The 13,934-nt window shown below is 41.7% G+C and overlaps 1 pseudogene; it reads right to left on the bottom strand.

Annotated features, from left to right (window-relative positions):
- Positions 1 to 1,571, bottom strand: LOC103591525 (annotated as a pseudogene).
- Positions 1,572 to 13,934: the final 12,363 nt, after the last annotated feature.

The raw sequence follows: 13,934 nt of genomic DNA, 5'->3' as shown, positions 1-13,934 counted from the left end.
TTACAGGAAATAGTCTGGTGTGTGCTGTGTAACATGGGGCTCTCCATGATGAGGTGCTGGACCAAACTGAAGGAAGGAATATTTTAAAGTATCACATAATTCCATGATAGCAGCCTGGTTCCTACACCAATATCAGTAATTGAGTGAACTGAAAATGGTAACTACATCCCAATCATGACACCAATTTTATCCCTCCATTACAAGCTGGTGAGCATGAGAAACCTTGAGACCATTGGCATGGTTAAACATTTCAGAAATGTCCAAATGTGTAGCCAGTACTATGTGGGGAAATACCCCACCCACCATGACCAACTGGATCTGACCATAACAGATCACCCACTGGACCCTCATGTGGAACTTCTTGTAAATAATCCAGGGCTCTTACATGATCCAGTGTATCTACGGATGGAGAGAGGCCACGATGGAGGCAGAATATCTGTCCATCTGCTAAAACTATAACAATCAAATAGATCTGTAAAGTACTTCCAAACGCTGGCATTTCCATACTTGTGTAGACATTCATCGCAAAAACCACATACTTGGGTAATTTGTTGGTTTTCATGATTTCCTTTCAATATTGCAATGTGTTCTGGATAATTCACCTTTAATGCTACAAGAAGAGTAAGTGTCTTTGCGGAATAATAACCTCTGTCTACATAGTCACCCATGAATACATAGTAGGTATCTAGTAATTTTCTACCAATTCTAAAGAGTTCTATAAGGTCATGGAATTGACCATGGACATCTCCACAGGAGGTAACAGGACAATGAACCTCTTGTACATTTGATTCTTTTGTTAAAATTTCCTTAGCCTTTTTGCATAGCACCTGCACTTGTTTTCATTAAACTGTTTATACTCGTTCAGCCGCTTGACCCACTGGTCCAGCCCCTTGGTTAATTAGCATAACCAACATTCATTTTGGTAATCAAGTAGAGTTCATCTCAGGAATTTAGTAATGGCTTAATATTATAAAACCTATCAATGTAGTCCTCTATATTAATGGACTATTTTCTCCATTAAAAATCAATAAAATTAAATAGTTACATTCCATATGAAAACTTTTAGCAAACTAGGTATAGAAAAGTACTGCCTTAACTTGATAAAGGACACTTAACAGAAACCCAGAAAACTTCACACTTGATGAATATAGAAGCAATTCCATTACACTTAGAAAGGTTGTCTACTATTCTATGATTTAATACTCTACTGGATATCCTGGCCAAAAAAATAAGACCTAAGAAAAAATCAGAAAAGGCAAAATCATCATAATTTGCAGACTGATATACTCATCTACCTACAAACTGTAAGAAAAATCAGTTAACTTGCAGAACTAGTAACAGTATAGGAAGTTTGCTAGATATAGAATCAATGTATAAAATTCAAATATGCTTCCATTTACTAGCAGTAACTCATTAGAATAATTCTAATAAAAAGATATTCACAATAGCAGAAATAAGACTTTCAGTTATTTAGAATAAACCTAACAAAAGATGTCCAAGACGCTAATATAGAAAACTGAATCTTTGCAAAAGAACACAAAAAATGGAGATACCATGTTTGTGAAGGCCATACCGCAAAATTGTACATGTCAGTTCTCTCCAAATTAAGCCACAATATTAAATCAAACCTAGTTAGAAAAACACTCAAAATTTTCATAGAAGTTTATAAACATCTGATTCTAAAAGTCACTTGAAAAATGTATATAAATAGCCTGGCAATTTTGAAAAGAAATTGGGCAGGTGTGGGGCGGGGAGAACATATGATCTAGCAAATATGAAAGAACTTATAAATCCTTAATAATTGACACTATGTTATCTTCACAGTAAAAGATAAATAGATAAACTTGAGGGGAGGAGCAGGGGGAGAGAATGAGTTTAGTAGAAAGATGAATAATCTAATTGCATTGAGATAATTGATTGTTTACTTAGAAAATACCCGGTAAGAATGCTACTTCACATCATTAACAAAACTAAATGCCACATAAAGGTAAAATGATAAAACAACCAAAACTTTGAAACTATTAAAAGAAAATATTTGATATATATTTTTCCAGAATAGGGAAGACCTTTACAAACAAATATAAAAAAATCAAAATGGATTAATTTAGCATCAAAATTAAAAGTACTATGTAATTAAAAAGACAATTTAAATTTAAAAGTCAAGTGTTTGAGAGAGAAACTATCCATGACTTATGTGATTAAAAGATCACCCAGGATACATCCTACAAATCCATATAAAGATGATAAGCAACCCAATAGAGAACTAGGAAAAAGTATGACCCTGTAATTCACAAAGAGGAAACTCAAAGGTCTAACAAATACCTGGCAGGATGATATCTTGACTAGTAATTATGGAAGTGTGAGTTTTGAAAAATAAGATATCATTTTTTTTTACTCATCTGATTAGCAAAAATTTAAATGTGAGGAAGTTCTGGGAATGGTGTGGGAATTTCTATGGAACTAGAACTCTGGTGGGAGGATAAATTGTACAGCCCCGTTGGAAGGCAAATTAGCAGTGTGGTCAACTCAAGCCCTATCTACCTCCCTCTCCAATCTCCAGTGTGGTCTATAGGTGTCCATGGGTCTCAATTCTGGTGAATGGATGTAAGAAGAAATCTCTGAGTGGGGTTTCAGGAAAGCTTTTTAAAAGGAACAGATCTAGCTGGCATTTCCCTTTGGGCTTGTTTATCTTACCTTTTCTTCTTGCCTGTGATAATGCAGCCACGTTCTTAGGTCCATGAGGTGAGAATCACCAGGATGAAAATCAAATGGTACAGAAAGATGGGGCCTGGTTCCTGATATCACCACTGAACTGCACCATCCCAGACCAGCTGACGTCTGTACCCCTTATTACATGAAAACAACAAGCCCCTGTTTCTTTAAGCTACTGTTAGGTAACTTTTTAAATGAGCAGCTGAATGGGTGTGTGATACAGTAGTACCCATTAAAATTCCAATTCCACTCTGGGTATCTATTGTAGAGACTCATTTGCATGTGTATCCAAGGAGATGTGTGTAAGAGCATCTGCGGCTGTGCTGTTTGATACAGTGGCAAACTAGAAACAAACGGAATAAATACCAATAAGGAAAGAGCTAAAGCAACTGTGGTAGATTTACACTATGGCATATTCTGCAGCTGTTAAAAAGAACTAAGTACATCTACCTTATTTGATGATCATAAATAAAACACATTCCATGCCATCATCGAAAGAGAAAGTAGCAAACATCCAGTGTTTCTGTATTACAAAGGCAAGATCTAGGTTGGGGGCCACCAAACTCACGTGCTGAGCCTCTTCCCTTGGAGACAGGCTGCTGCCAGCACAAGTGTCCAGGGGGAAGCAGATGGACAGTCAGGAGTTAGACCTTCCAGCTCATAGTCTCCACCCTTGGAGGCAAATGAGTCATGCCTGTGACTCTGGGGGATTGGCAGAGAGGGGACAGGTAGAGGTAGCACCGCCAGAGACAGGTGCACAGCATTGGTTAGGAAAGTTCTGACGTGACACACAGAACAAGAGCTCTTCCCACACCCGGGGAACTACAGGTTTCCTGGGCAGCCTGGGCTAGGGATGGGGGCCAGCAGGACCACCTGTTCCTAACCACTGCTCCTAGCAGGGCTGGCCCAGGCAGAACCATGCTCCTTATTTCTCATGTTTGAGGCAGTGGAATTACTAGAGTAATAACCATAATATTGTGAAGGAAAATGCATTGTCTGAGGCTATTATTGACTCTGCTACTAACTCAGTGGTGGCCAATTATAAGGAGAATTAGCCATGCCCACACAGTGCAGATGCTTTTTAGATTTGGAGAAAATGGAGGGTAAAACATTTATGATACTTTTACAAATACTTTTGGACATATGTTGCTCTATTTACTGGAATATCAAGTTCCATTTGAATTCGCTGAAATGTTTTCCTTGTTGTTTGTTGAAGACCATAGTATTCTAGGAAATTATTTTACTGCATTCACAAGGGTGATTTTAGAATTCTTTCAAGTGTGTCATTGTGCTCCATAATTTGTACCAATATTTACTGAAATATTTATTTTTCTACATGCACAATGGCTACTTGCAGAGGGATTTATTCAAATTTATTATAGTTTACTATATGGCTTACTGGTATTAACTTTATTTTGCGTGGAGTGTAGAGGAATTTCTTCATATATATTTTACTTTGTGCCTTTCTTTTTTAGTTACAGCTGTTTGATGACCTACAAAGTCAGTGTTTGTGTTTGCACTCCCATCTGTCAGATTACCTACTCTTCCGCCAGTAAACCTGCTTTATTGTCAGCTATGTAAAGGAATAACTGACAAACACACATATGTGCAATTTTCTCTAGCTAGGTAGAACTATACTATTTTGGTGCTGGTAGAATATTGCTGCAAACCCAGAACTTAGGATTTCCTACTATACTCTACTACACATGTACAAAATGAGATTTTCCCCTCAAAACCAGTTCACAATAACTTATAATGCGTGTATTATGGAAACAAACTTAATTCTTTAATTTTAATATCAAATATAGGGTGATCATACAATTTATATACAAAAATGGGATACATTTCAGAGTGAAGGGGACACTATTAAAAATTAGGACAGGACTACAGGCATGTAGTTGGAACTGTCCTAGAAAAGTGGGATATGCAGTCACCATAGTTATATATATACCTGCACATCTCCTATGTCAGCAACTAAGGATATATACTAATATCATCCACAATGTACTGAGTGAGAAATGCAAGTAGCGGAAGGAAATGTGGGGTGGGAGGTAACAGCATGAAGAAAGAAGTGAACACTGCACCCTATTTTCTATACAAATATATACATGCATGGAATTTGAGGGGCCTTGGTAAAAGGGGTCATTGGCCTCATCTGCAGTATTTTAACATTTTATGAGAGAAATGTATTCATGCATTATTTGTATAGTTACTTTTAAATCTATGTTTTAAAAAAAGAGGTATTCTAAGTGTGTATAAATAAGGCTTGACCAATAAGTCCTTTTGGGTTGGCTTTTCAGCCCTGTGTAGTTTAAAACCAAGACATACCACTGTGGGTGCCGTGGTTTGAATGTTTGTCCCATCAAAAATCATGCTGAAACTTAATCCCCATTGTGAGAGTGATAACAAAAAAAATCTGCTCTGGCCAGGTCAGCTAAATTATAGTGCCTTGAGAAATGGCAGTAAGTCAGTAATCACATCCACCTATCCTGGAAAACGTTATCTATCACAAGACCATTTTATTTAGAAACAGCCATAATGGCACCAGAAAGCCATAAAATAACTGAAAATACTTATTATCCTTACCCTAAATCCCTGCGTGTAGGACATAACTTAGTAACAAACCCAAATCTATATGTCACGTACAACCAATAAAAAACATGACAAAATAATTAGGTGGTGCTGTCCTTCTCTCTCTCCTTTGACCCTCGCCCTTCTTGTGATTATAAGATGTTAAGCTCTACTGGCCCTATTTAGAACAATTTTCAGATGGCAGAATAGACGGTCCCCAGAGTCACTCTCTCCCACCAATCAACCGATTTACAACTATTAAAAAGCAATGACAGCCAAGCTGGGGCCACTAGAGCTCGGGAAGAGGAGGAGAGACTTACAGAGTGATGAAGGCAGGAGTAGCCAGGATGAGAGAAAAAAGGGACTGCTCTGACTGTTCCGAATCCCGGCTGCTTCCAGGCTGGAGCTGCTGAGTGCACAGAGCAGGAGCTGGCAGAAGCCGCAGCTGTGCCCGTTGGATGGAGTTACTTGGAGGCAGCAGGGGAGAAGAGGGCCTTGGCAGCCCCCAGGACAGCAAGACCACTAACAGGGTTCCTGTGGATCCACATAGGAGCAAGGAGCCATAACAACTGAAAAAAAGGAGTCACTCAGAGGCTGGTGAGTCATTGCAAGGGACTGGCACATGGCCCATCCCATGGGAAGTGTTTGCAGCATGGGCGGTGGGGGAGATGGGCCCACCAAGGGAACACTGGGGCACAGCAAGGACAGCTGACCTTCACTCCAGTCAGTGAAGGACCACTCAGAGGAGACTGGTTAGGAATATAGAACTGCAGAGGGTGAAGTTTGATGAAAAGACTCAGGCCCACATCAGAGTCTCTATACAACTCAGGTACACCGGATCTCTTGAGAGCCAGAAGTACCTATAAAGTCAACCATTAAAACCTGAGCTGCACAAAAAAATCTTCCGTAGGGAATTAGCAGCAAAGCAGCAATTTAGCTCAACGACACAGATCAAGTACTGGTCCCCACAGGAAGTTCCCCCATTTTAGAAGGAAGCAAAGGACAACAAATTAGTTCCAGTGCAGAGTTTAAGTGGTGGAAACTGCAAATAAACCAACACAGAACTGAAAGCAAAAACAAAATACTCTCAACCAGAGTCAAAGTTTGATATTGACTAGTAAAGGTCTCACATCACCAAAGAACATCTATAACACCTAGAAGGACTGGAAGTTCCCTGGGCTACCAAGTCAGAAAGGGGGGAGGGCCAGGGGCCTCAGCCATGGCCCCTGACACCTGCAACCAGTCCCAAGGGTGGGGGCTTCAGACCTCAGCCACATACCCCCAACACATGCAATCACCCCAGCGACAATGACTGAGACACTGCAGGAAGTGCCCCGGGCTTTCCCGAGCCAAGGTGGTGGGGGGCCTTGGGCCTCAGCCACACACTCCTGACACACTCAACTAGCTCAGCGATGACCACCAAGCTGCAGCCAGAAGGATCCTGGGTTCCCAAGCTGGGGTGGTGGGAGGCAAGGGCTTTTGTCACATCCCCCTGACATCTTCACCCAGCCCAGCAGTTTACCAAGCCACTGCTGGAAGCCCCCTGATCTCCCCTGTGGGAATGTGGGAGATACAACAGGCCTCAATCCCACCCCTCCTCCTTCCTCCTTCTTCCATCACATTTCCCTCCCTTTTCCCCTCTCCCTCTCCCTCCCCCTCCCAACTGCTCTTCAACAACATCATAGAATATAAAAAAATATTAATAAGAAAATAAACAAATGAAAGAAGAGGAGAGTCTGTCTCTCTGCTTCTACCATCTTGCAATGTGAGACCCCTGGGTCACTATTGCTACCACCAGATGGACTTCGGACTTCCCAGCCTCAGAAACTGTAAGCAATAAATTTTGTTTTCTTATAAACTTAAAAAAAAATACAGTTTTCAGAACTACCTGACCTATGTGTCTCCCTGGTTACAATTGTCTTGTTGGCTCATTAAATCCTTGCTACATGTATTTTGTCTCAGTTTCTTTCTAGGTCAACAAACAGTATTAAGAGGGTGGGAAATCTGACGAAGGTATTTGAAAGGCAGGGCCTTTAGGAGGTGATTAGATCATGAGGGCTCCATGAATTGATTAGTCCATTCAGGGATTAATGGATTGTTGCATTAACATTGGATTGGAACTTGTGGCTTGATAAGGAGAGGAAGAGAGACATGAGTTAGCATGTGAGCACACTCAGCCCCCTAGCCAGGTGATGTGCTGTGCCACCTTGGGTGTCCTCAGAGAGTCCCCACTGGCACAAAGGCTCTCACCAGACACAGCCCCTCAACCTTGGACTTCTCAGCCTCCAGAACTGTAAGAAATTAATTTCATTTCTTTATAAATTACCCAGTTTCAGATATTCAGTTATAAACAACAGAAAATGGACCAAGACAGTAGGTGTTTATATCATCAAAATTTAGAGCAAAGAGGCATAGATTACAATTTTTTCTCTAGCATGATATAATCTACACTGCAGCTTAAAAACAAAAAAGAACAACCTCCTATTTTCAGTTTAGAGCTCAAAACATCATTGACTTGAGGTATTTAAAACCTCAGCAAACAAATTTTAGCACCTCTTATGTAGCAGTGAGTCAATGAAACGTTTCCATTACCACCGTCACTGTTCATCCAGTTCCCCTCATTCACACTCCAGTCCTAAGTTGCTAATTACTCACTGAATGTTCGACTTGAATGTCTCAAACTCAACTAGCATGTCTGCATCTATTCCTGTAAAACCCCAGCCCCTCCTTCAAACCCTTCCCTCTTTCTCAGTGGACCGCTGTGAATTAAGGATCCACACGCACAGTGCTCTGCATGTTATGGAAGGCCTTCCTGCTATTTCATCCGAGCAAGTGCCCCAGGAGATGAGCAGGGAATGGGAATGCGTTATCTCCACGTTACACATGAGGAGGCTTATTCGCTCAAAGTCACCTTGCAAATAAGAGGTGGACCATGGACAGGTGTATGGTATTCCCAGTGCCGAGAGAAACTTCCACTCTGAAGTGCTTTGAAAAAACTTCACCTTTCCGTGGGAGAATTTAAATATCTAAGGGCATTTCTTATGAGTTGGGCTTTGCATTTTCATTACTTTGGCAGATTTTTCTTAGGTATGTGCTCTGCACCCTGAATGATGTAAGAGACGGGGGGGGGGGGGCAGATGTCAATCAGCAGTGAATAGTATCAGGGCTCTGCCTTCTAGTTACTGATTCAGAGAGGAGATCAGGGCATGTGCTGTGTTACCAATGTCAGTATATGACTGTGGAAAAGCAAGCAAGACTGTGTTTCCTCCGCTCTCACACCACAACAATCAACACAGAAGGTTTCTGTGACCAGCCCTGGGGGCTTTCCCCCCACATGCCAAGCAAGCAACCAATCGATTCTGTAGCAGATGCCAGCTGGATGTCCTCCAACTCAATTCAATGTTGACACTACCCAGAGATAGCATCAGATTTCCCAGGTCGAGGACTTAGTCCCCAAGAACACCCTGCCCCACATCTAATGCCAATCACAAACTCCAGGTTGTTTTTCCTGTGCTTCTGACCAACTGGCTACAAATTACGGTCCCCATATCCCCTTCTTGGGTTTAATTTATTTGCTAGAGTGGCTCACAAAATGCAGGGAAGTACTTATTGAGGGTACTTTAAAAAGTTCATGGAAAAATATAATTAAAAGATAATGTGAATCTTGCCCTGAACTTTTTGAAGTGCCCTCATATGTGTACCCATTTATTATAAAGGACATTACGAAGGATACAGATTGAGAGATGCACAGGGCAAGGCATGGGGGAAGGGGTGCGGAGCTTCCGTGCCCTCCCTATTCCCCCTACCCCACGTGCCACCCTCCAGGAACCTCCATGTGTTCAGTTATCCAGAAGCTCTCCAAACCCAGTCCTTTTGGGTTTTAATGGAAACTTCATTATGTAGGCATGATTGATTAAATCATTGGCCCTTGATGACAAACTTAACCTTCAGCCCTTCTCACCTCCCCAGAGGTCGGGGGGTGGGGCTGAAAGTCCCAATCCTCTAATCCTACCTTGGTCTTTCCTGTGACCAGCCCTCATTCTGAAGCTACTTAGGGTCAGCCAATCATCAGCCAACTCATTAGCATGCAAAAAGACACCATTTTGGAGATTTTATTTTATATTTTTTTTCCTTTTTGTCTTTTTTCATGACTGGCAACAGATCGCAACCCTCAGTGTTGCGCCCATACTGGACCGGGACTGGCAACGGGATCGCAACCCTCGGTGTTGCGTCCGCACCTCGCTCAGCCAGTGAGCGGCCGGTCTGTATGTGGGATCCGAACCCTCGGCGGGAGTGCCACCGCGCTCCCAAGCGGCGCACTGTAGCAGTGCGCCACCGGGCCGGCCCCATTTTGGAGATTTTAAAGATTTGGGGAGTTGTATGCCAGGAAAGGGATGGGGACAGAGACCAAATATATATTTCAAAATATCATAATGAGTAGGTGCAAAAACAAAATATTTTTGGAGAATGTCCTCTAGGCTATTAAACAGGGCTCTAACATGACATATGCCTCACAAAATAAATGGGATTCCAGTAGATTTCCCTCCCTCCCCCCCCACCCCAGCCCTACTACACACATATTGAATAATTGTAAAATTATGGTTTGTTTGTTGATATAACTTATGAGTTTATGTAACAGAGATCACTATTTACAGTTATGCTTTTTTTTTCCCAACAAATAAATTAAAGTTTATTTTAGTTGCAAATGCAGTTTGAATGACGCGTGGCCTTGAATAGCATCATGCTAAAATGATAAAGCCACCTCAAACACAGTAGTCAAGAGTTTGGTCTCTGAATTAAAGCAGATCTGGCTCAAATCTAAGCTGTGCCACTTCCTAACTGGGTGATTTTGGGTGACCTTGGGCAGATACTTTACCTCCCTAAACCTCGGTTTCCTCCCATATAGACTGGAGATAATAAATATGCCTACTTCTTAAAGCCATTGAGAAAACTAAATGAGCCTAAGAAATATGGAGAGCCTCACACAGAGTAAACTTTCAACTAATAGCAGCAATGAACTCTTAAGAATGTTCATCTTAAGAATGTTCATCTTTGAATAATTTAGCTAAGTAGGGTGACAGGTTAATACCCATCATTACCCTCATGTTGAACATACCCAGAAGCACAGTCCCTTATGGAAGGCACATGACTATAGCTCAGTGGGGGTGTTGTTAATTGCCCCAGCAACTTAGCAAATAATTCCTCCTAAAAATTGGGCCATATTTCAGACCCATATTAGCTATTCAGAACACTAATTCCTAGGGACTATTAGGAGCAAAGAAGAGTCATTCTCATAACAAAATTTAAAAATTATATATTGGTAACAAGGTATTTTACTTTTAGGTCTGTAATAAGGCTCCACTGGAAGACTGGAGAAAAAAATATCTAAAATGTTTGCCAGGATTAAAATCCTACATATTAGTAATGAAAAATTTTTTAATTAGTTGCATTAGTTAGCTGTGTTAAAAATAAACACTGCAAATTAGTGCAGATAAATCCCTTGTTGGCTGAAAGACACTTGCCCAGATCACTTTGCTACATGTAATTTCTGCATAATGAACTAATCTCGGCCTCAGTCATAATTACTTGAGTTCAATGACAAAGGTATTTCTCCTGGTGTGCACGGGTTCTAAAATACAGAAAGGCAACATCGGATGATTTTGTACAACGTAGAGATGCTGGGGATGGTTGACTCCATTTGTTTAGATTTTCAATAGCAAATGGATATTTTGTGCTAAAAGATCAAGTAACCAGATGGGTTGCAAAAGAAGCCCTTTGGCCAAAGGAAGGGAGTTCCAGGCTGGTTAGAAAAGTCAGCCCTGGGATATGGCTGTGCTTGTGAGTCAAGAAAGAACAACCGGACCCTGCATAAAGGAGGAGGTAGGAGGTCATTTGAGTCTAAGGTCCTTTTGTGGGTCTCATCTCCCTCAGCATTCACTCAGAGAAGATGTACTGAGCACCTGCTATAGCAAAGCACCATAAAGGAGGAAAAAGCGATGTTGAATTCAGGAGCTTCTCATTTAACATCTTGCAAGGCAGCAAGAGTTTAACTGGCAGCATTTTTCACCCCCTTGTTAGAAGACAAGAAACACCTGGAGTGCAGAATCCCACCCAACACAGATCTTTTGAATCAGAACTTCCAGGCCACGAGTTTGGAGTCTGCGTATATGTAATATATAAAGTTGAAGAGAGGACGCTGACTGGCCCATATTGGTCCAGTCACTGTGGTCAGAAGGATGGAAGTCTTCTGATTGGCTAGGCCTGTATGTGGAGGTCAATTCCATGGAAGAGCTGGGAATGGGCATTTGTCATCAAAAAGGAGTGTGGGGTGTCATTATCCAAAGCAAAGGATGTTAGCAAACAGTGAGAATTTTAATAAGACGTGAACTTCTTGTGCCGGCTGCCAAAACCAGCCCACAGGACCATTAGCCCCATGGTACACAACTGGGTTGGGGCTGGGAAGCAAAATGCTTCTTCTACCCTGTCTGTAAGGCTGGGAGAACTGGGGATTTGGAAAGAGATACAAGGTAGGGCATGCCCTAACAATTGTTAGCAAACCAATTAAATCTATGGCAAAGCAACACTGGCCTTCGTATAATCACCATCTTAGATGATTCAGAAAAATAAAACCCTCTCTTGCAAAGAATCCCTAGTACTATTCCATAGGCTTGAAAAGTACCATAGCTTAAGTAATTTGGAGCCAGAGTTAGTCACTTGGCCCTCCAGTAACTGCCACTGTTCATACTGTGGCACTCTCTACCCTATGACCAGAAGCAGCACTAAGAAAATTCAATGAGTATTTCCAAAGACTTCCTTTTTGCACATATGGACAGTTTTGCCATTACCTTTGGGTTCCACTCCAGGGCTCTTTGTTGCTCACTCATCCTTCCCCTGCTGTGATCCTCCGTCAGGCATATGGATAACCTCCCAGGTCCTCCTGTGGTCCTTGGAAGCAGTGGCTGAGGTGGCAGTGCTGGGTGGCTTATGCCCAGGCTTCTGGGAGTGGCCCCATGTGCACGAGCATGAACGTCAATTAATTGCTTTATGCAGGTTTGGGTGATTCAGTCCAAGGTGGAGGGAAAGTGAGGGCAGCTGGGAACGCTCGACCTAATAGCATTCCTTAACTGCAGCATCTCCTGACCTTGGAAGTGAAGAGGAAATCTCTTTCAGAAAATAGACTTAAAAAAAAAATAGACTAAATCCTTTAAAGAGCTAAGTTTTCAGCCGAGACCTGGAGGGAGCACAAATCACTGTTCACTCTGCCTGCATCCCTCCCTTCTCTGAACATCTTAAAGCATTTAATATCTCCAGCATATCATGTGCAGAATAACCTCAATTATCCACCAGACCTCATCTAGTCTTAATTAACACACAACTCTAGTATAGGTTGGCTACTTTTCCCAATGTTTAAAAGATTAGAAATAGTAAATAATCTGTGTGCCAGAAAGAGTCTTAACACACAACTCTAGTATAGGTTGGCTATTTTTCCTAGTGTTTAAAAGATTAGAAATAGTAAATAATCTATGTACCAGAAAGGATATTCACCCTTAAAAGGAAAAATAGCATTTACTCAACAAATACTTATTGAACTCTTGCTTTGTGCTGGACATTAGGGGTATAGTAGTAAGCAAGACAGAGTTCCTGCTGTCATAGAGCTTACAGGCATTAAACAAATAATTGCACAAATTATTACAGTTGTAATAAATGTCGTAAAAGAAAAGCAGGGTGCTGTGAGGGCTCAGAGCAGGAGGGCCAAACCTAGATTGCTGAGATCGTAGAAGGCCTTAAGAAGAGACTTAAGCTGAGACAGGAAGGAAACATTCTGCAGACCAAAAAGAGATGGGGAGAAGCAGGTGGAGAAGCTTGGGACCCAGGAAGCTGCAAGTAGCTGGTGTAGTTTGGGTAGAGAAAACAGAACAGTGTGAGATGAGAATGGAGACGCAGGCGAGGGGTCAGATCAGACAAGGCCTCTGGGATCAGGTTGGGGATTTTTGACATATTCTAAGGAGAGTTTTGAGCAGGGAAGTGACGTAAGGTTTATATATTTGTAGAGTGACTGTGTTCTGCATGTGGAGAATGGATTAAAGGGAGGCAGGTGTGGAGGTAGATGGAAAAGCAAATAAACTATTATTGGAACCTAGGGGGCAAGGTTGACTGACACCTGTATGCAGGGCAGCTTTGAGGCATGGTTACAAAGTAAAAATCAATAGGTTTAAAGGTGAGTTAGGTATGCCAAGTTAAGGGGAAGCAGGGCCAAAGGTGAGCTCAGATTTCTGGCATGAGAAATTCAGTGGAGAGTGGTGACATTTACAAGGGAAAGAAACCCTGTAAGAGTATGGGGGGTGGGGTGGGAATATGAATTCCATTTTGGATATGTTGACTGTTAGGTGCATGTGAGACATTCAGGTGGAGATGGTCTGTAGCCCAGAAGAACAGTGTGGAACTATACATTCAGTAGTACACATTTGGATTAGAGATGGAAATTGAAGCCAGGGGCTTGGATGAAATTACTTAGGGAGAAAGTATGGTATTGAAGAGGGCCTAGTAGTGAGCACTGAGAAAAATCTGCCACTTACAACTGGAGTGGAGAAGATGGTAAGACACTGACGAGCTGTGGAAGCAGAATTGTGGTAGCCAGGCTCCACCCTGGC

This window comes from Galeopterus variegatus, unplaced genomic scaffold, assembly GCF_000696425.1.
Source record: "Galeopterus variegatus unplaced genomic scaffold, G_variegatus-3.0.2 Scaffold982, whole genome shotgun sequence".
Taxonomy (NCBI): domain Eukaryota; kingdom Metazoa; phylum Chordata; class Mammalia; order Dermoptera; family Cynocephalidae; genus Galeopterus; species Galeopterus variegatus.
The sequence above is the reverse complement of the archived record's forward strand: the minus strand, read 5'-3'. Positions and strand labels throughout refer to the sequence as shown.